This window comes from Alligator sinensis, unplaced genomic scaffold, assembly GCF_000455745.1.
Source record: "Alligator sinensis unplaced genomic scaffold, ASM45574v1 scaffold1140_1, whole genome shotgun sequence".
In the NCBI taxonomy this organism is placed as follows: domain Eukaryota; kingdom Metazoa; phylum Chordata; order Crocodylia; family Alligatoridae; genus Alligator; species Alligator sinensis.
The window spans coordinates 590634-613330 of record NW_005842441.1 but is presented as its reverse complement, the minus strand read 5'-3'; the positions used below and the strand labels follow the sequence as shown (position 1 = coordinate 613330).

The 22697-nt window shown below is 45.9% G+C and overlaps 1 pseudogene; it reads left to right on the top strand.

Moving 5' to 3' along the window:
• Positions 1 to 22432, top strand: part of LOC102379617 — a 65062-nt pseudogene extending 42630 nt beyond the window's left edge.
• The last annotated feature ends 265 nt before the right edge of the window (positions 22433 to 22697 follow it).

The window sequence follows — 22697 nt, the reverse complement described above, 5'->3', positions numbered from 1 at the left end:
AGCAAGCGGCTGAAGCTGGCTTCCCACGTGCTGATGGGGATGCCTGGCTGGGTCGGCACTGGCCAGCAGAAGTGGCGTTGAAGCCTCCTGCCTTTTGGGACCAGCTGGCACAGGTAGGGGGAAAGTGCAGCAGATGTGTTAGTAACAAGTTATTAATTCAATAAAAGTAAATCTTCTTGAAGATTATTCTCAAAAATGCCCATATTTTGTTGCTTTGATTAGTTTCCACTCTGGCTGATATCTTTTCCACATTTCATCGGTCAGCTGGCATTATGCTTCTTTCATTCACTGATAAGTGAGTAGAAGCGAAAGTATTTATTTTAGTCAAGTGTTTGGTATTATTTCATTCTTGCTTTTATATTGTTTTTATTTTGGATTTTAAACCACATTTCCAGACCCATTTCATTGTCACTTCCTGCAACTTTATTGGTGTTAAAGGTCACGTGACATCACTTCCTGATGTGATACTGCTTCCTGTGAGGTCTTTGAATATGGCTCGCTGGCCCACAGGGTGATAAAAAGTTCCTGATCCAGCCCCACATTCATTGGACACTCCTGCTCTACAGACAGTTATAAATAGACTGGGACTAAAAGAAATGAAATGCAGTTGTTAAAGGATAACCAAGTGAAGATCAGATTAAAGAAATGGGGCATGGATCTGAGGAAAGAAAAGACCAAATGCTAACTACATATGGTTGAAATTTGCAAGCAGCACAAGAAAATCTTGAGCAAACTGTATATCAGTGAAATCCTTTTCTGTAGGGTAGCAAAGAGGAAGACCCTGGAGTGCCAATGAAGTGGAAAGAAACCTTTCCTAATAATGGGGCATTCTACAGATGATCATGAAAAGGAACCCTTCTTCCCATCTCTGCTTCTAGTTCTATCTTAAATCCTTCACATGGACACAATCTACATACAATACAATCTTGATTAATTCAGTCACAGTTAACTGTTCAGCAGCAGGAGTCTACCTTTTGGGAGCACCAAAATGGTTAAGTTTTGGACCCCTACTGTTTACTAGTCACCAGCCTAAACAGGGTCCCTGACCAGCACAGGGACTTTGTGTAATTGCCCAATTTCCACTGCCCTAATACCTTCCCTGAGCAAAGGCTTTGTTTGTCTCTCATGGCTGTGGTCTCAATTCAGCCATTTTTGGCTTCCTCTGTGTACTTTTGACCCTCTCCACTGGTAGAGATGCAAACATCTGTGAAGCCCCTTGGTATTGGCTCCTCTTAACTGAATTAAACTGCTCCCTGATTTCATCTCCATGTATCTACTTCCCTCTTGCTATTGTGTAAACTTGAAACCTGTCTTCTGCAGTTGAAGGTATCTGAGAATGGGCAGAGATGGTCTGGAACAGGGAGCCCTAGCCCTGTTACTAGAAAGCAGGCCATCCCCTTTAAAGACAGAGTCTTCAGAGTGCAGTCTGGCAGTAGAGCAGGGGCTAAAGTGTAGCTCTGCAGGGCAGTCAGCTGACTGGGGCTGTCCCATGACCAGGAGAGTGCTCAGGCCGGTGCTATATAAGCCCTGGGTTGAGGCAGCAGGGGTCAGCCAGACAAAGTGGATGTGTGGGCTCCTAAATGCCCAGGAGACTGAAATAAAACAGCTCTGCAGGCTGGGGTGAAAAACGGAGCAACCTGGAGAGGAGGAGCCAGGGGGTAAGCAGGCACACTGCTTCTGTTATTTTTCCTTTGTGATAGCCCCAGTGCTTAATGTTGAAACCAGAGGTCTGGGATGAGGCTTGAAGGGGAGGTTTAGAAACCTCATTAGTGCCCAGAGGGACATAACTGCCTTGAACCCTGCCAGGGCAGGCTAAAGGCTCCAGTGAGTATTGAGTCATAGTGGAGCCTGGCAAATAGTGCAAGGCACAGAGTGACAGGGGCCAGAGAGCCTTGTGCCAGAGGGGTGCAGAGACAGAGGGGACAAAGAGCCCAGCAGCACAGAAGACAGGGGCCAGGGACCCAGCAACAGGAAAGGAGGGAGTGGAGCTAGTGCCTTGAAGCCAAGTCCAACACAGTGGGCGTAGGATAGAAGGTCTAGCCACATTAAAGGGGCAGTGGCCTAACAGGGGTGCGGTCGTGTAATACCTGTGAGGCATGGGGCATGGTGCGGGAGTGGTATGGAGCTGTGCAACTAGCCCTTAAGGCAGGAGCTCCTCACCTCTGAGTGTTCTCTGGAGCGAATACCCAATGTGGGAAGCCAAAAGAACCAAAAGGAACAGCAAGATGTGGCAGGTGAGTGAAGGGAAGATGTCCCAGAAATGGATTAAAATAAAGGGGACTCTGGGGTGCTTCCAGGGGTTCTTAACCACCCTAGGGATGGTGCCCTGTTACGTGGTCATACCATGTCGCACCCCTATGCACCCATGGAACTACACTATTCCTTTCCTCCTCTGTGCAATTAAGAAGCCTCTTCATGTGTTCAGGGCCTCTCTGACATCCTCATTACCTCCAGGTGGGCAAAAAGTAAGGACAGGATTGCCGTATCATGTGCTTTTGTGGCTGTATGGAGGCTCTCTGGGGGAGTTCTGTTTATGATGTAAGAATTGCCTGTGAGTTGTAACTTGTAAATTCTGCTTGTTGTCACACTGATGTAATGGAAGAATCTAGCCCACTATATTTAACTGTTGAATTGTGTAGATGTCACCACATAATTGTCTCTGGAAGCCATGGGAACCATAAACTGATACTCAGCGGAACTTCAAATAGAGCTAGAATGATGGCAAAAATGAACAGACCAAAATAAATCTTTGCATTATTCATATGTCCATTAAGCAATAAAAAATAATTTGCTGAACACATACGCAATTTGTGGATAAATGTGTGAGTAATGCAAAAGCCACAGGCAAGTAGCTTCATACCTCTAGCTAGCTACTCAAACATGAAAAGGTATCTTCAGTGCATTTTGTTCTTGTAATTGAAGTATCATTTTCCAAAGGATTCTTATTTGAGTATTGGTGAGAGGGCTTGAAATTGAGAAGGACCTACTTGGATAGCGAACAATCCTCCCAGCAGTATTAATACACGGTAGCTAACAAGTCAGAATTAATTTAGCACATTAACTTCCATTACTTTAATTAGTCCACAAACTGGCAACAACAATATTTTAAATATATATTTCTATTTTTTTTTTCTTTTAACTTCACCTACAAGTAGTGGTTAGGAAGTCCAGATAGCTGCATCCCCTTCTTGTCCATTTTCTCTGGTATCAAATTGAGGAGAATTCCTTGTACTGGTTGGTGAACACATGGGTCTCCTTTGAATGCCAAATTGAAATGACACCTAAATGAAAAATGCTGCTAAATAAAATTAAAAGGGTGGAATGCGACATTGGTGTGAATCTGATTTCATGTGCTGGGTTAGACACACTTGTGCCTGAGCTATGGAAAAAGACAAAGGAAAGATGACTAGAATAAATTGTCTCCTTTTCTCTGGACTTCACCATCTTTACAAGAAACCTACAGAATATTTTATACCTTTCTAGCTCTACTTGACCCAACCACTTTCTAGCTCCACATGAGACAACATTCGCATACAAGGAAACTGCATTAAATACATCCCCCAAGGGGATGCAGCTATCTGGATTTCCTAACCATGATGGTAAGTGGACACTTGTGGTGGGACACAGGACAGGTGGTCATGATTCCCTGATTAGTCGAGGAAACTTCTGTTAAGCGTATACCATTCCTTTTGGCCTGGAAGAAAGACTAGTGGGGTCTGAATGGAGGGGTGTGGGACAGTGCTACTTCTCCTGCAATCACGCAGTGAGAGGGATTTGAGTGTGCTTGCCTGAGGGCAGGTAAGCATCAAGCCATTTATAAATTTAAGAGGAGAATAATAGCTGCATGCTGAACAGTATAGCCTGCTGGATTGGTTGGATCCAGCAATGCTGGAAAACTCTCTCACAGTGCTTCCCATTTGGAAAGGGCAATTGGAAACTCAATAGTTGGTCCTGGAGAGTTAAATAAAGTGGTGTGGTTGGGTCAGGTGGAGCTAGAAAGGTATAAGGTAATCTGTAGTTTTCCTTTTGGAGTGTGTTAATGAAAAAAAATTGTAGAGATGTTTCTAGCAGGAATCCAGGCAAATATGTAGTGTAGTGTCTGGTGCTGCAAGAATGCTGATGGGAATTCTCACATTGGCATACAGGCAGAGTAACCCTTGAGCAAAAGGATCAGGAATGTGTGCTTCTACTAAAAGGGATTAGAGAAGGCCTAATTCAAGATGAAACCTCAAGTCACAGGAGAGGCAGCTTGGATATTTCAGGCCTTAGGAATGAATGAACAGGCTCGGGAGTGAAGCAACTTGCTAGTTTCCTATCAGTTACCAAGGCCAAAGGTGTTTCTGGGTTGGGTCATTCTCTGTCAAGAATGGAAGCAGGGAGTAGCCTCAGAAGCTACCTGAAGACAACCAGAAAACTCTTGGTTGGCCCAATACAGATGAATATGGTTGGTGTTTCTCTTACACTGGGCAGCTTTACCCCAAATTTCTACAACCTTGAACAGAATATGTGCTACCAACATATTATGGGATGGGACATTGAGGCAATCTGTGAAGAATGAGTACAGGAGTAAAGCTCTAGAATGGCATTATGAACAAAATAGAGGGGGCAAAAACCCTGAATTCCTTCAAGGTGGATCTTTACAAATTTTGTGAAAGGGCTAATATGATAGGATTGAAGCATGTGATGTGAGGCTTCCAGTGTTTGATGTCCCCAAGAAGAGTTTAAAAGGAAGCTTGGCTTGGATGGTATACTGGTATTCCTAATGTTAGTAAGGAAGTTCCCAGTGTCTGGCTAACAGGTCTTTGTCACACATCAGATTTGGGATCAGGAAGGAATTTTCCTCAGATCAGATTGACAAGAATAATTGTTAATTTTCCTCTTCCTCTATAGCAGAAATATAGTCCTCTTCCTAAATTTACCCAGGCATATTTTACTTAACAAATGCTCTGCTATTATAATGACATAATGGCATTTGTGTCTCCTTCTTTAGGTAGTGGTAGAGTGATGTTGTAGCTGTGATGATCCAGGAATAATGTTAGGCAAGGATTTCTTTTTTTTTTTTTTTTTTTTTCTCTGGGGAGGTGGGGCAAGGCGGGGCCAGGACCAACTGATAGTTTCCATCAGCATGTTTGCCAAATATGGGCCAAGTGTTTCATAGTCCCGCTCAGTGTTGGCTCAGGAAATGCAGCCACATGCCTGAAGTGGCTCATGCCAGAAGCTGGGGGTGCTACAGTATGGCTCTATGGCTGTGTTCACTTCCTCTTCCTGCTGCCCCCAAGGTCTCTGAGATTTCCAGTCCAAAATTACAGCAGTAGGACTCTGAAGGGTTGCTGATCAATTCCTCTTTCTGCTTCCAGGTGCCTCTGGGATTTGTAGTCCACAGCTGCAGCCAGCATTAAGTTTGAGAGGGAGGAGAGGTGTTTAACACCCCCTCCCTAGCCCCAGCCCCCAGCCAGAGTTTGCCTGGGGGGGGGCAGTCCCCCCCTGTAGACTGGGCTGCATCCCCAGCTGGTCTTGCCTCCCACCACCTCCTTGCCATTCAGCCCTCAGAGGGGTGAGGCCAGCCCTGCTCTCTGGAGCAGAAAACACAGGCCAGCCCAGCATGCTGGGCTCTGATTTAACTTGAACCAGGAAGGGGTCTTGGACAGAAGTTTCATAAACCGGTTTGACCCAAATCAGTTAAGTCTGATACTGCATTCAACCAGGTTTGTCTTACACCTGTTTCAGAGTGGCTGGAACTGTTTTATGTGCACTGAGCTTCTGTTCTGTTACAGGTTTAAACCAGTTTCTGATCACTTAAACTGGTTTATGTGTAACTTCTGTCCCTAACCCAAAACAGGAAACAAGTTTACTGATCTATACAGCAGTTTAAAAAGAACAACTGCCACATGTAAGAACAATCACTTTTGCTTTCTACATGCACATTCTCATTGTGAGTGTCTCACTCCCTGGTCAGAGACATTTTGCTTCAGTAGTACCTCTACAGTCTGCTGTAGGCCAATCCCACCTTGTGTTCCTGAGCAGAAGGGGAAAAAAAGGCTCCGCTCTACCCTGCAATTACTCTCTTCTTTTTAGCTGCAGAGAGTGAGCACCTCGATTCTTCCCTGAAGCATTAGCACCTCAAGGCATAAGGCCTTCTCCCTACTTCAGTAGCATGATCCCTGCTTCATACAGGGCAATCAGTTTCCTGACCTACACATCAGATTTAGGAAATTGGAGAACTCATTATAGTGCTAGTGCCTGGTTGTCTCCGTTGAATTACTTCAGTCTTTCAAAGGGCCACCCAGTTATCCTATACCATCAATACTGAGCCTGTTGACGGATATCCACCACTTTGGTAGCACTTCTACACACACCATTTTCATTTGGAACCTCTTCATCAGTGTTGCCAGCACTACCTGCTTCAGCACCATAATCTGAATTGGTTTTGACTGATAGCCACTCTGGAGTGCATCTATACATCCTATTAATGCACAGTAAAGTTACTGCACATTTTTAAAAAAGAAAGGGTCTACATGTGCCCTGGGTTGGGAGCAAATTTGCTGCCAACTGGAGTGGGTGTGACCCGGGATGTTCCTGCACCCCTGCCCTGCTCTGCCCCTTTGCAGCAGCTGGGGGAGCTTCAGGCTCCCCTGGGTGCCAGCCCAGGGCTGGCAGGGGGCTGGTGGACTGCTGCATCCTAGCCACCTGGAGATTGGACCCAATTTCCATGTAGCTGAAAGAAGCATCCCTGCCTGGCAGGGATGCTTCCTGGCAACCACATGGGGATTGGGAGGGTCCCAATTTTCCATGTGGCTGTTCCTGTAAGGCAGGGACACCTCTCCCCACCCATGGACCTAATCTCCACCTGACTGGGGGGCAGCAGTTCTGGCTGCTGCCTCCCAGCCATGTAGGGATCAGGGTGTCCTGATTCTCCATATGGCAAGGAGACAGCTGATCCTGCAAGCAGCACAGCTCTGACCACATTAAGCTTAGCCAGGCAGCAGTGGGCCCTCTGCTGCCTGGGATGACCAGGAGCAAATTGTTTCCAGCCACCATCTACACATGCCCTACTGCGTGGTAGCTAATGCACAGTTAATCTACTACGCATATTTTCAGATAGTAGATAACTGCACATTAGCCTATTTTACTATGCAGTAGCCTACTGCACAATTGCATAGTGACACTTTACTGTGCAGTTGATTAGTCTACTGTGCAGTAAAGCATCTTATATAGATACACCCTTGTTCATACTCCAGTGGTGACTCTCTACTGTGTCTGGCACTGCCTTATAAAAGCTTGATTCGTTAGGCTCCTTTGGGTCCATTCAGGGACAGTTTCAGGGCTGACAATTGAAGGTCCTTGGTGAACTGGCTATTCTTATCCAGTCATAGACTTTTTCTCAAATTAAGTCAACAGTCCTACTGCTCCTGTGGAGGTGTCAGCCTCAGCTTTCTCTCAGATATAATCCAGGTAGCCTGGTCAAGAAACTAGGTTTTCCTCCCAGATGTCTAACCCTACAGACCCTCTGTAGGGACCTGGCCCCAAGAAACTTGCATGGCTCAGATAAGTTTTGATATCCAGACCTCCTGCATTTCCAGGTGAGAGATCCCAAGTGCACCATTAGTCGGGAAAGCGGGGATTTTTCTTACCTAGATCTCCCCACGCTTCATCTTAGCCTGGATGCTGGATGGTTCTTGCAAGTAGAGTAAACAGAAAAGATGGACTTTATATCAGATACAGATAGTATAATAGGTAGGTTCTCTTCCTGGTGTCTGGCAAAGGACACTAGCCCAGTCAGATTTTCTATCCCAGATATACTGGACTATCTGGTGGAGCACAAACATCCCAATATCTCCATCATTTCCATCTGTTGTGTACAGAAGAAATTTAATGGGTTTTTGATAACCTGCTTGTTCTTTTAATGCTTATCTCTTCAAACTTGACTTCCCTTCTTCAGCTATTTACCCGTAATCTGCTTCTTGACTACTAAACATCTATTTTGTTCCCAAATGGGATGAAAGAGTAAGTTCTCAGTTATGTGCAGCTGGAACACTCTTCTGTTTGAACTCATATCTATTTTTTCATATAAATATATATGTCTCCTACCAGAACATCAATTCGGTGTTTTTAAAAATGGGATTAGCCATACTCTTGTGTTATGAGGCTCCGAAAGAATGGTAGCTTAAATCTACTCTTCCTGTGGGTCTGCTCAACAAAAGACCCCGAGTCACAGCACAGCAATCACTGCCTGTTGATCATGAAGCTAAAGAGGCAGTTTTGACTTGAATATTGGATGGTGACAGCAGAGGAGGAGGAAGGTAAACAGCAGGCTGCCACCCCCAAGAGGAGGTGCAAGGTAGTAGTGGTGGGGAACTCACTCCTGTGGGGCACCAAGCATCCCCTCTGCTGTCCAGACCCCTTAGCCCGGGAGATCTGTTGCCTCCCTGGAGGCCACATCAGAGACATTGCAGCGAGGATTACCAAGCTAGACCAGCCCTCAGATTACTACTCCATGTTTCTCATCTACGTGGGAATGAATGACTCAGCCAGGAGCAATCCAGACTGGATCATGAGCGACTACAGGGCTCTGGGAGCTGGGTTCAAGGGGTTGGGGGCCCAGGTAGTCATTTCTTCTGTGCTCCCAGTTGCAGGCCATGGTCCAAGGAGGGAAGGCTGCATCGAGGAAGTCACCCAATGGCTTCAACAGTGGTGTCACCGGGAGGGCTTCAGTTTTCTCAACCACAGCGCACACTTCTGGGATAAAGGATTTCTCGGAAGGGACAGCATTCACCTCACATGAAGAGGTAAGTTCCTGTCCTCAGCCAGGATTGCTGATCTTCTAGACAGGGCTTTAAACTGAGTTCACTGGGGGACTGGGAAACACTGACTAGAGTAGGCAATGTTTTTTGGTCAGAATGCCAAAACCTCCCACAATGCTTACCTTGGACAGTGCTGGAACGCTAGCATGCCAGAAAAACAAAATGAGGGCAGGAGGTATGTGGCAGGATGCCCTGCTTGTTCCCCTTGCCCCCTACCCAGAGCCCCTGCCCTCCAGCCCTGCTGCCCATTGCCCCCCAGCCCTGGCTCTGTGGCTGGCAGCAGCTACCCAGACCTGGGGCCGGCTGCAAACAGCTGCGCTGGGCTCCGGAGCCCAGGCATCAGATCTGTACTAGCACATGCACCCGTGCATTGGAGCAGGCAGTGGAGGGAGGGGCCTGAGGCAGCACAACCCTGGTCTCTCCCCCTGCTCCCGGCACAGAGCTGGTGACTGGGCTCTGGAGCCCACTGCAGCTGTCTGTAGCCAGCCTGGGCTCTGGGCAGCTGCAGCAGTCAGACTGCAAACAACTGCGCTGGGCTTCCCAGCTACAGCATCAGCTCTGTGCCGGGAGCAGGGGAGAGACCATGGTTGCGCTGCCTCAGGCCCCTCCCTCACTGCCCGGTCTGATGCGTGGGTGCACACACCGGTACGGAGCTGATGCCAGGGCTCCAGAGCCTGGCGCAGCTGTTTGCAGTCTCCCGGCCACAGCCAGCCCCGGCTCTGGGTTGCTCCCAGCAGGCAGCTGGGATGCTACAAGCCCTGCTGGGAGCAGCCTGGGCTCCAGCAGCTACCCACAGCTGGGACTGGCCATGGTGTGCCGAGCAAAATGGCGTCACGTGCCATACTCGGCATGTGTGCCAGGGTTTGCCGACCCCTGGACTAGAGCTTACCTGGGGATCAACATACAAGAAAGCTCCATAGATAGGGACACTAGGGAGAACAGCTCCTGAAAGAGCTGAGGGAATAACACTCCTTCAGCATGACAGAAAGCCGGGGGTCTCAACAGGAGGACTCAGGTGCCTGTATACCAATGCTAGGAACATGGTGAACAAGCAGGAGGAGCTAGCCCTCCTGCTCTCCGATGGGCAGTATGACCTAGTAGAAATTGCAGACACCTGGTGGGACTCCTCACGTGATTGGAGCGTAGCCATCGAGGGCTACACCCTGCATAGAAGGGACTGGGTTTTGAGGAAAGGTGGAGGTGTAGCTCTCTATGTAAAAGAGAAATACTCCTCCTTGGAGGCTGACATCGGCTCCAAAAAAGAGCAGCTTGAAACCCTCTGGGTCAAGCTGTGCTGGGGTGCAGAGAAAGAGACCTAACTGTAGGTGTATACTACAGACCACGAAATTGGGGGGAGAAACTCGATCTGGAGTTTGCCCAAGAACTGACAAAAACTGTGCATGCGTGGGACATGGTAGTCATGAGCAACTACAACTATCCAGACATCTCTTAGGAGGAATGCTCAGCCAAGTTGGACCAGTCATGTTCCTTCCTGACCTTGATTGAAGGGCTCTTCCTGGCTCAGGAGGTGCACAGACCAACCAGAGGTAACACTCTGCTTGACTTGGTCCTGGACAAAGGAGATGACCTGGTGACCGACTTAAAAATAGAGGGTAGCCTGGGTGACGGTGAGCATGAAACCATCGTGTTCACCGTCTGCAAGACAGACAAATCAAGGACAACAAGAAGTCCTCCTTGAGGTACATAGGGAACAGGAGGAAAACAATGGGGAGTGTGGGTCCATTGCTCAACTCAGGACAGCTGGTTACCAACACAGGAGAAAACTGAACTTCTGAATGACTACTTTGCCTCGGTGTTTCACTGGGCCATGGGGAAAATCAAGCCAAATAGGGTAGAGAATGAGCAGGGCAGAAATGACTGCTTCTTTACTGTTGCCATAGGACTGGTGTGTGATCAATTAAAGAAATTAGACATACATAAGTCAGCAGGACTGGATGAACTCCATCCTAGGGTGCTGAAGAAGCTAGCTGATGTCATCATAGAGCCCCTGGAGAAACTGTTCCCAAACTTGTGGCAATCTGGAGAGGTCTCTGAGGACTGGAAGAGGACCAGTGTTGTGCCTATCTTCAAGAAAGGGAGGAGGGAGGACCCATGTAACTAAGCCAATTAGCCTAACTTCTATCCCAGGGAAAATCCTGGAAAAATTCATTAAGGAGTCTGTGTGATAGGCTTGCAGAAGGTAGGATTCTGAATGACAACCAAAATGGCTTTGTCCCAGGCAGGTCTTGTCTAACCAACCTTATCTCCTTTTATAATTGGGTGACTTGCTACCTGGATAAGGGAGAAGTGGTGGATATTGTATACCTTGACTTCCATAAAGCCTTTGATCTGGTATCCCACGATGTTCTTGTGAGAAAATTGGAAGATGGTGGGCTTAACTGCAAGATGGTTAGGTGGGTACAAAGTTGGCTGTGGGGTAGGACCCAGAGTGTCCTAATGAACGGATCTGTGTCATCTTGATCAGAAGTGGGCAGCAGTATCATACTGGGGTTGGTGCTTGGTCCTGTACTTTTCAACATCTTCATCAATGATTTGGATGAGGGAGTGGAGAGCTCAATGACCGAGTTCACAGATGACACCAAGTTATGGGGAAGCGTGGTCACACTTGAAGATAGGCTACAAATACAGGCAGATCTAGACACACTAGCAAGATGGGCAAGTTGGAACCAGATGAAGTTCAACATCAAGAAATGTGAAGTGCTCCACCTGGGGACAGAGATTCCCCTGCATACCTACAGGCTTGGCAATGCCAACCTGACCAGCACTACAAATTAAAGAGATCTGGGGGTAATAATAGACCACAGCATGATATGAGCCAGCAGTGCAACTCTGTTGCTATCAGGGCAAATAATACTATGGCATGCAACAGTCGGTGCATCTTCAGCAAGACCAGGGAGGTGATTCTTCTGTTCTACTTGGCACTGGGTGAGACCCCAACTCAAGCACTGCATCCAGTTCTGGGCCCTGCACATTATCAAGGATGTGGTACAATTTGAGACTGAGAGTCCAGAGAAGGGACACCTGTATGATTTAGAGGCTTTCCTGACAAGCCATATGAGGAAAGGCTGAGGGACTTGGGACTCTTCAGCCTGAAGAAGGCTGAGGGGGGACAAGATAGCAGTTTACCGCTACATCAGGGGAGTACATCAGGGGCTCAGTGAACAACTATTCACCAGGGCACCCTTGGGGAGAACCAGCAGTAATGGCCAAAAACTCCTGGAAGACCATTTCAGGCTCAACATTAGGAAAAACTTCTTCACAAGCAGGGTGTCCAGACTGTGGAATAAGCTCCCTCCAGAGGTGGTGCAATCGCCCACCCTGGAAATCTTTAAGAGGAGACTGGATAGACATCTTGCTGGGGTTTACCTGACCCCACCTGTCTTTCCTGTCTGGTGCAGGGGGCTGGACCCTATGATCTGCTGATGTCCCTTCCAGCCTTACAATCTATGAACAAAATGTTTTTTTAGAAAAACAAGACATTTTGAAATGTCTTTTATTGCTCTGGCAAAAAGCAGCCCTGAAATTCACTGCTAGTCTATGACTTTCTCTTGTAGTGTTTCTGTAATAAATTAATTGCACTTCTATTGGATGTGAGAAAATTGCAGAGGTGGAAAGGCTGCATTTAATCAAGAAAAAAACAATAGTTTCTTCCTATTTTGGAAGGGCTGAGGCAGAGAAGTATGCATCTTTTCCCAAGCTCCTGGCATTATGCCTAAAAGGTACCTAGTTCAAGCCTATTTAGGGAGAAGATATCACCATAGACATTTCATGGAACTAAGTAGCTATGTCTGTGGCTTCTGCCCCTTCCTGACTTCAACTGGTCTTCAGACACTATTTCCTTGTAGCAGAAAACCCCCTTTGTACATTTTCTTTTCCTTCTGGACATTGATATAACAGAAGCCCCTTCTTGCCTGCATCCCCCCACAGCCCCATATTTTGTGCATTTCTTTTTCCTTCTAAGTATTGGCAGAGACCTAGCACACTCATTGCATGGGTTTGGCAAGGCTTGGAGCAAGCCAGAAAGCTGAAGTGACGTTCTGTAGGAGAAATATAAAAACTACATCTACATCTCAATTAAGCTCAGTGTCACCTAAAGAAAATCAAATAACTAAAATATCCACTTCGAAGACTGTAAATATATCCTGGTGCTAACCTAGCTCACTTACTGTCCCCAGTAGCCTCTGATCCTTACTACCTCACATTGCATTTTTATATATTTCTCACAGTACATTTTTATATTTCATCTGTCTCATCCTTACCATGGCATCTTGTATTTTATATTTTATACTTTTAAACCCTTATGGTATGTACTCCCTGTAAAATGAAGTTATACCCCGGATCATTGTTAAAAACTGCATTGAAATTGTAATTGTAAAGCGATAAAACCTGCTATATTGGGTGGTCCCTTGAATGAACGTGAGCATGAATTACAAACCAAGTACCTCTGGCTATTAAGTGACAATAAGCTAGCCAGAGAAACTTATCATTACAAAACTCTACTCTAAAAGCCATTTTAAGCTAATCAAACCAAGGAACTGATTCCTAGAACTAAGCACCCACTCTATTGACTATTCCTGTAATCCATGACAATACAGTCAATAAGTCAAGGGTAGACTCCTGAAACTTCAGGTACCAGCAGGTAGAGACCCCTGTGACTAAGAGCTGTCATGTACTACTCAACCCATGTGGGACAGTGACCTCCAGATTGGGTCACCAAGATGATGCTGGGGGATCACACAAGTCTGCCAGAAAGGGATAAAAGGCAGTGAAGCGTGACCCTCAGTGGCACCCTCTCATCCAGCACCTGACCTACCGAGACAGAAGGACAAGCAGGCAACCCCCTTTCTGGAGAAGACATCACATTGAAGGAAGCTGACCATTGGCAGCAGACTCCAGGGCCTCAGATAGGTAGATATACTGACCCCAGTGCTCTCACAGTTGCTACAGCAGCTACTATACGCTATACTACATGGGTGTGAGTGAGTGCATGTGTATGTGCTAAGGTGACCAGCACCACCCATGACTCAAACTTTTCATTTATGGTTCTATTGGTAACTTCACATCATGTCTAATAAACTAGAATTTATTATGATCCCGTCAGTTGGTCTTTTGTAGCCAACATCCTCAACTTCTGGAGCCCACATAGCTCAAGATCGAGTAAATAACTGGATCCATTTTTATTGTGCATTAGTCTTCCTTGTTCCCCAAGTTTTAATGGATTCCTTTCTTATGTATTCAGTTAACATGTATGTTACTTCAATAAGGAATCTTTCAGATGTCATTTGCCTAAGGCCTAACAGAAGTTTTTGGCAACCTCCATCTGTAAAGGTAAGAGAATTGCAATACTTTCTCCAATGTACACCCAACACCATCAATTAAAATGAAAGGTGACCTGCAGTTGTGTTTATATACAAAAATAATATTTCTTTTAGGCCTTTAGAAATATGGGCTAAGTGCCCTAAATCTCCAGGGAACAGAAGAGGCATTCAACACACTTGTCCATAAGATTATATTTAGTTTTGTTTTTTGAGGCATGAGTCATCCTGGTCTGTAACAGATCACTGGCTTCAGCACTTTGGGATGTATCCTTGCTATTTCAGACTGTTCATCACATCATTTTAAGATTATTTTTAACTTAAAAAACTCCCCACAACTGTAGACAGGTGGTTTTGGTAATGGGATATGGATGGGCTCTTTCACCTCTCAACTTCTTTCTTTTTTTTTTTTTCCAATTGCAAGTGACTAGAAGTTTGCCATATACTGCTTTTTCTGGTGGTCTCTGTTGTTCTTAGTTCAGTTCTTTGCATAGGTGACTGGTGCCTCCTGAGTATTGGGGGGCACCAGCGGGGCATGACTGGGGGTAGGGGGAATCCCCCAGTGGCCAGCTGACAACCGGGGTGGAGGAGGGGGTTCCTCAGTGACTGGTCTCCGAGTGAAGACAGTGTTAGTGGCAAGATCAGCACAGAGGTAAGGTATGGGTTGAACCACAGGTGACTGATAAGGGGAGCATGTGGGGGTACGTGCCTCCCCTGAGATTGGCCCCTGACTCAGCAGCGCGTGGGATGAGGCAGTTTGGGTTTTTTTTGCTGCATGGGCTGCTGGCATGTTGGTGGGGGGTGCAGGAAGCTGCGGCGCAGAAGTATAGGAGTGGATATGGGGCTTTTGGCCTGCCCCTGGGCCTGCCCACAAATTGTGCCCCCCAAACTCAGGAGGCACCAATCACCCCTGAGTTGAACTGTCTGCTAGCTCCTAGGGATGGCTTTCAACTCTCTACCCCAATTCCTCTCATCTGTTAAGGTAGGTACCTATTAATGGGGTAGGCTTCATTCTCCAGGGTCATTAATCTGTTACCTTTCTGAGCACCAAGTCATTGTATAGGCAGATGGCAATCTTTCTTTGATTCGAGCCAGTGGTCAGTTTGTGCCCTGGAGCTCTATACTGGACTGGTAACACTTCCAGTTTTTGGTAAACTAGAGAGTATAAATGATAGTATCTTCTAAGGTACAATTTTGAAAGGGCTCAGCCTGACCTAACTGCTGTCCTTAATGCCAATGCCCATTGACAAGAAATTGAATATTGCAAGTATTGAGCAATTTTGAAAAAAAAAATCCCCCATCTCTTCTTTTTCACCTGTTTGCTACCATTGAGTTCCACACTTAATTTTCCATTCACAACTTATTTAAATTTTCTCACATTCTCCAGTGTTTACTACTAAAGTTTTGAGGGACATGTCCTCCCCACAATCTATTTATGTACTTTTCCAGAGCTAGGCAAAACAAGAACATTGATGTGGCCTGATTCTGCACCTATTGACATCAATGGGAGCTTTGACATTAGCATTAATGGGGACAAGACTGATGCTAGGACCCTGCAGACAGGTCTGTATCTCCATCCAAATGTCAATACCTGGCCAAGATGGTCCAGAACACTCAGTGGCTCCCAAAGGCAAGCTCAAAAAAATGTGCCTGGTGAAGCACCCTTGAGCCCTTAGTCTCTGGTATGCTGGAGAGTGACTGCTAGGAATGACCCTGAAGTGTTGTCTACACTGGTGCCTTCCTATGTTTTATGGCCAGGGTATCCTAAGTAGATATTTCCTTGAGTGTCCTGTGGTTTTTGCATTTTGTGATTGGGAAAAAAACCAAAACTTGAGCAGGTGATTGGCTTTCGCTCTGATCATTATTACATATCACTCTTTTGTATTTCCCCCTTGCATTTTTTCTTTACCCTTAACTCTCTCATTAAAGTTAGCCACAATGGTGGATAATGCTGGTCCCCTGGTAAGGAGACTGAATTTCTGTGCTGCCATAATGTTCACATTTCTTTTTAGAAAATGTTTGTCTCAGTTTAGGAGGAAAGGCCAAAACTTGAAAATTTTTCACAGAACCTAAAACTTGAAACACTTGAAAATGCTTAAAAGTGTTTTTGGAACAATTATACTGGTACACTCCCCAGGGTATTTGGCAACTGCTGAATGAAGCTGACAAGAATCAGGTCAGTTTCTGTCGGCAGCTGCCAGAGCTTCCAGCTCTGGAAGCTTCTGTCTCATACAGACTGGAACTGGACTTCTGGCTTCTAGGCTTGCTGGTTCCCCACATCTGTAGGAGTTCAGAGATTTCTGTTGGCCCAGACTGCAGAAGTCCCTGGTCCTTTGGCTGCCTGCGTGGTAGGACAGCCCGAAACCTGCAGACACTCAGTACTGTGGAATTCCTAGCAATCCACCAAGCAAATTGGCAGGAACCTGTGGGTCTGATGGAACCATGACTTACAACAGAATCATGTCAAAACCAGGATGATGCTATAAAACCTTCTCTGCTTTGAATTAGCATTTTCTTAGGGAAACCTATTTTTAATCAGAGGGCACTGACAGAAGTGAAATTTTGTCATGCGACTGGCTCCTTGAAAGCGCTCTGCAAGCATGTCCTGACAGAAGTGCATGGCTACAGAGCACTTTAAAAGTGCCTGATAGCACAACAAATTTTAACCCTCATGTAATGAGGGTTCAGATGAAGGTGCTCTGAAGCTGAGATGCCTTCCTTGACTTCTGTCTGATCAGGTCTGGGCTGATGCAGCCTAGCCCACCCCGGTGCTGTCTTCATGACTGGAGTGGGGACAAGGGAGGGGAGGAGCTTGTGCTGGGCTTTGCCCAGCCTGTGCTTGGCAGGCAGGGTGGAGAGGAGGGGGAGTGGATTGGAGCATCCTCAAGGCAGGAGGCTCTAATCTACCTGCCACACTCCAGCACAGAATGGGAAAACCCCAGCCTGAGCTCCCTTCCCTTCCTTCTTCCCCCACCCATTGTGCAGACAGCACCAGAATAGAGGTGAGGGAGGCAGGGCAGTGAGGGGAGGGAAGCTGCAGATATGGAGCTCCCTCTGGATTGGATCCAAAGTGGAGCTCATTCCCTTATCCTCCCAACCCCAACACTGAACTTTTGTTGGGTTGAGGGGGTTGCTGTAACGCATAGCACTTTATGTGAAGTGCTGTGAGTTACAGCAGGGAGCTTCATGTCTGTCAGTGCCCAGAGCATTCCTAACCAGGTCTTCTCCTGTACTTTCACGAGTATAAAAAAGCTCTGTGGAGAACAGTGACGTCAGTTGCTTCAGTCTGTGTACTTGTTTTTGTCTAGCAATAGAACTTCTGTCATTCACTCTTCAGCCAGTACAATTATGTGCATGCCTAGTAGGGCTGTGCATGGCTTTGGTCATTGATTCGATTCAGAGGAGATTTGGCCTGATTCGGCAGCTGAATCTCCAAATCCCAAAAGGAATTGGGAGACCCATTCATCTCTCTGAATTGAATCAGAAGCCCCTGATTCGATTCAGAGAGATTTGATGAGTCGGCCATAGACACAGCTTTATATGTTATGGGGTTTTTTTCTACATACCTCAAGGTACCAGGTGTGACTCATGTTCACTTCTGGGTCCACCACCAAGCACATGGGCAGGGGGTGTGGGGGTGGCTCCCCATGCTCCTGTGGGACACTGTCCGCCCCAGCATCTCAGTGTTCACGAATCACACCTGGTACTTCAAGGTATGTAGAAAAAGCATAAAGCTGCAATGGTTGAATCGCTGATTCTCCAAAGCAGAATTGAATCTTCTGATTTGGATTTGGCCAAGTCGAATCGGGACAGTGATCTGAATCAGCGAATCAAATCACTGTCCCCCAAATCAGGCCAAATTCGAATCGAATACAGCCCACTTCACATACCCCTAATACCTACTTATCAATACTCACATGTTTTCCACCTTAGAACAAAACCTTTCACCCTAAAACACTGGCCATTGAGAAAGGAGGAGGCAGGCCTGTGGCAAAGGTGCATAATGCATTGTTTGCTGTCAGAGCTGGCATTAAAGATGCATGAATGTTTTCTTTTACATGGGGGGCTGAGAACAATTTGTTTGTGTATGTATGTATAAAATGTAGTTTTGTGTGGGTTTTTTTTGTTTGTTTTTTAAAAATTATGTTTACAATTATAAAATCAACAGGTTGCCACATGCTAGAATTAAGGCTGTCACTTCATTATCTTAAACCAATTTTGTTTTTGTTTTTTTGTTTTTGTGCAAGTTGTGACTAGAGTTGTGTACATCACTGGTTGTTCAGTTCTTTGAGCACACCAAAGAACTTAGAAACACTTTTCACAAGTACCTTGGTCAATCCAAAATAAAACATGTAATGTGGAGAAAGAAGATGGTTTTGGGATCATTATAGATCTAAAAAATAGTAGCAATTGCTTTGAAATGATACATCAAAATGTTTTTTTTTAAATATTGAAATCAAATACCTTGACTTTTTCACTTCTCCAGTTACTATTCATTTTAAACGATTTAAATAAGATCACTACGAATTGGAAAGTTGCTTCAATCAATCTGCATATATTCTCCTTTTCTCAAGCAAGTAACCCCCAAGTTGCCTAGTTTTAATTTTCTTAATTTTCTGGGTGCCCAGCAAGAAATTCTGATGATTGTACTTGCACATATGAAGTGCCATAGAAAGCTAAATACTCTGAACAATCGGGTCCTGAGGTGTCTCAGATTTGGAACCTCAAATTAGTGGACACTTTTGATCTTAATCTCTCTGTGCCACAGTACCGCATCTGTAAAGCTAGGATACTTCCATCTCTTCATTTTATGGGGGAGGTGTAACCATAAATGAAGTCCTCAGACTACTACAAGACTAGCATAATAGAAAAGCCTAAAAGGAAAGTAATAAATCGGAGGTCAGAAGCAGATATAATAAATAAGGCCTATAGCCAGCAGGTAGGCTTCATAGCTGCTCATTAAGTGAGCAGCATTCATTCTGTGCACTGAGGCAGTGGTCCTGTAGAAGAAATAGTACGGAGTCATATAGCAAAAGACTATATCTTATGCGTACATGTTAGGGGTCCCCATTAAGGTTGCATAGGCAAACTTTATTCTGGCATTTTCTAGCTTTTGAACGTTTGCTTTTTCTACCTTAATGTTCTTTTAACATACCATTGGAGCTGGTACACGGAGCTCTGTCTCAAGCTGAGTAATGGATGACATAAATCAGTAGGCTCTGTATTCATGGTTTCCATCCAGTGTATTTTATGTGGGGCAACCCTCACTGAAACTACAACACTGGCTGTCTGTCTTAAGACCTTGAACAGGACAACCCAGGTTGCCTACCTTTCCCACCTTGTTCTCTGCTCCAGAGGCTTTCTGTGGCTTTACTGTCATTTATTAGTCATCAGTTGTAGCTTTTTCCCAGTCAGGCATACTATTAACTGCTAACCTACTGCCAGTTCTCAACCCTTGAATGCTGAGCACCTCCTTACAGATTTGCCATAATTCACCCATTTTCACTCTTTTGGTGGGTAAGAACTGGAGATGGGGAGATACTTGGCCTGTGGGTTTCACAGATGTTTGACAGCAAAACTGAGCAGGTTCAGGAATCTGGAAGGTAATGTATACTAGGAGGCACTGATTCTTCTGTTTGCCCCTACTGTTTCCCAAGCCTGACCTCATCTTCCTTTTTGCTCTTCAAACTGTCCCTGTCCTAGTCCATTCTGTTCTCCAGTTATGGCCATTCACCCCTGTCTTCACTCTTCTTACTAGTGTCAGACTCCATTTCTCAGGCTCCTTATTCCACTCCTAGGAGTCGTCCCATGTGGACATTCAGAATATCTGATGAGACATCCTCAGCTCTTTTCCTTCACCTCTTCCCCATCTTCTGTCAGCTCTACAGCCTGGAACCCAGGGCTTTGGCCTGACTAGGATAGTCACCTACCTGAACCTGCCACACTGCTGCTATTTCCAAAGTCTGGATGAAGCCTCCCTAAAATCTGCATCAGCAGCTGAGTCTCTGCTCTCCTCCTGATACCTGAATGGCTGGGAGAGAACCAGGAAGCGTCTGAGCAACAGGGCTTCTTCTGATCACATGCTGGGAAACTGCTCATATCTTTGTAGCAAGAGAGTTTTGATCTAGGTTTATAAATAGGTAAGAGTGACATCATTGAGCATGCCAGTAAGTGTTGCCATCTGAAGGCTCCAGAAAAGTAACTTTTTGACCTGCTGGCTTAGATTCCCAGTTTGGACATGTGCAGTGATGAGAATGGGCTCCTATACATGTGTGGACCCTGCTCCAACATGTGCAGTGATGAGAATGGGCTCCTATACATGTGTGAACCCTGCTCCAGCGTGTTGGATTTCCAGCTCATCACAGCAGACTGGATTAATTGAGTCTGCTGGAGCATGGAAATTGATGCTCTCTGGCAGCCTTCCCCATTGTGTTTATCAGCATCCCTGTGCATCTTTGAGCTGAAAAAATGGTGGTGGGGCACTTTGAAATAAAACAGTCTATGACCACCACCATATTTTCTGCGTGGGGACGCTGATACATGTGAAGCATGGGCACTTTTAATTAGCGCAGCTTGCTAATTAAAGTGCCCAGCGCTGTGTCCCAATGCACATGAGGCGCATAAACACCCCATATTCTGGCGCTGAGGTGTGTGTGTGTGTGTGTATCCTGTGCAGTTCGTTTGGGTGATTCGGTGTCCATGTGTTGGATGTTCTAGTGATGAATCTGTGGGCCGAGTGGTGTGTGCGTGTATTGTATTCATGTAAGATTTGTATTTGAGTACACTTGAGTCTCAGTAAGACTGTGGCTCAAAAGTCCAGTCATTTAAAAGATTTTCCAGCAATTTATATTTGGATTTTGACCTTCAGAGTGCTTATTGGAGTTATTACTGGATTGCCATGCTAATCTGTTTGCTGCCATTGCTATTTGTAATTGTGTTTGGTGTTCCTGGATTGATATCTCTACTGTCATCCCGTTGCTGTGTGAAATACATTGGTAAAGTATAAATTGTATTTGTGTATTTCTTGTTGTCATTGTTATTCACCCTTCTCCCTTGTAAATATTCCCTATAGTTAATTAGTTTGTTCAATAAATCCTGTCTGTACTACACACACACACACACACACACACACACACACACAGAGTCAAAGTTAAATCCTGTACCTAACAATCAACGTGGTAAAATCTGGGGCTGGCACATCCACCTCTGTATTGAGAGTGAGCCTGGCACTAACTTAACCCTTGCAGCCTATCACCCAGCGGGTCCTTTCCTAAATTTATTTCTTCCCACTACACCTTAATCACATGGTTCCTTGACTCTGCTTTCTTGTAGATTTCACTCTCTGATTTGATTTATTAGTTTCCTAACTTGGCTCAGACCATGGATCTTGCTTGTCTGTTGACTCCCTGGTTTTCTGACCTGGAACATCCTTGGATTTGTGGCCATGTCCACATGAGCAGGGGCATGTATTTGGAGGAGGACAAATAGTAGCAGCACAAATTTGTGTTACACTGCAGCACAAAGTAGCATGCCCCTTCTCATGTGGTTTGCAGTGGGACACATTATCCGCTGCTCCATGTACTGCAGGGGGGGCTGACTGGGGTACAGGGTGCCTTGGTGCCAGGCTAGCCAGCAGGAAGCCCCCCTGCTGAGGCACCCTGTACCCCAGCCAGCTGAGGAGCGGCACATGGAGACTCGCACTAAGGTAGCCTGCACCCCAGGCAGCTGGGGAGCAGGGTGCCTTAATGCTCATCTTCTCGCTCAGTTTCAGCTCTTTCTAGGTCTCCAAGAAGATGCCCGACGTCCCCCAGTACTGGACTCACCAACCTGGCCGTCTCTGCTGTCGCCTTTCTCTGGCTTCTCGGGTAAGTCTGTCTTGGCTTCTCAGGTAAGTCTCATGCCCCCGCTGCTATCTGGTTGTGTTATCATCCAGATCCTGCTTTCTCACATCTGGGTGTCTCTGTCCCATTCTTAGCTCACTGCCTCCCTCCTCCCTCCCTGGGCTCATTGACAATGTTTCTTGTCACTCCCTTGGAGCTCTGTGACGGAGCAGGCTTGTTGTCCCATCACACTGTACCTCTCCAGGTCCAGCTATTGATCTATCTGCATTCAATTAAGGAAGCTTCTTTCTCCTTACTAATCTGGCTATCAGCAATGCAGGCAGTGAAGCAAAGGAGAGATCATCTTAGTTCACTTGGGAAGACACCAGATAACCCATACAACCTAAGAACTGCAATTGGAGGAAAAGTCCAGTTCAGCCCTCTGTGGACTTTGGAACATATTCGGTGCAGTTGAAACCTTCAGGGAGATGTACTGTAAAACTCTAGCAAATCTCTACTGAGCATCTCTACTGAGCATATAGAACCGAACTCTTCAAAGACTTTTTCGTAGTCAAATCCAGGTAGGTATTTATTGAGATAATGGAAGATGCATCATTTCTAAGCATGCCAAATTTCAAGTCCCTGCTCCAGCAGAGCTTCTTAAATAAGAAAGCCATGTAGATGAAATGAGACATGTGTGCATGACACTTTAAAGCAGGTTAAGTGCTTTTGCACTGCTT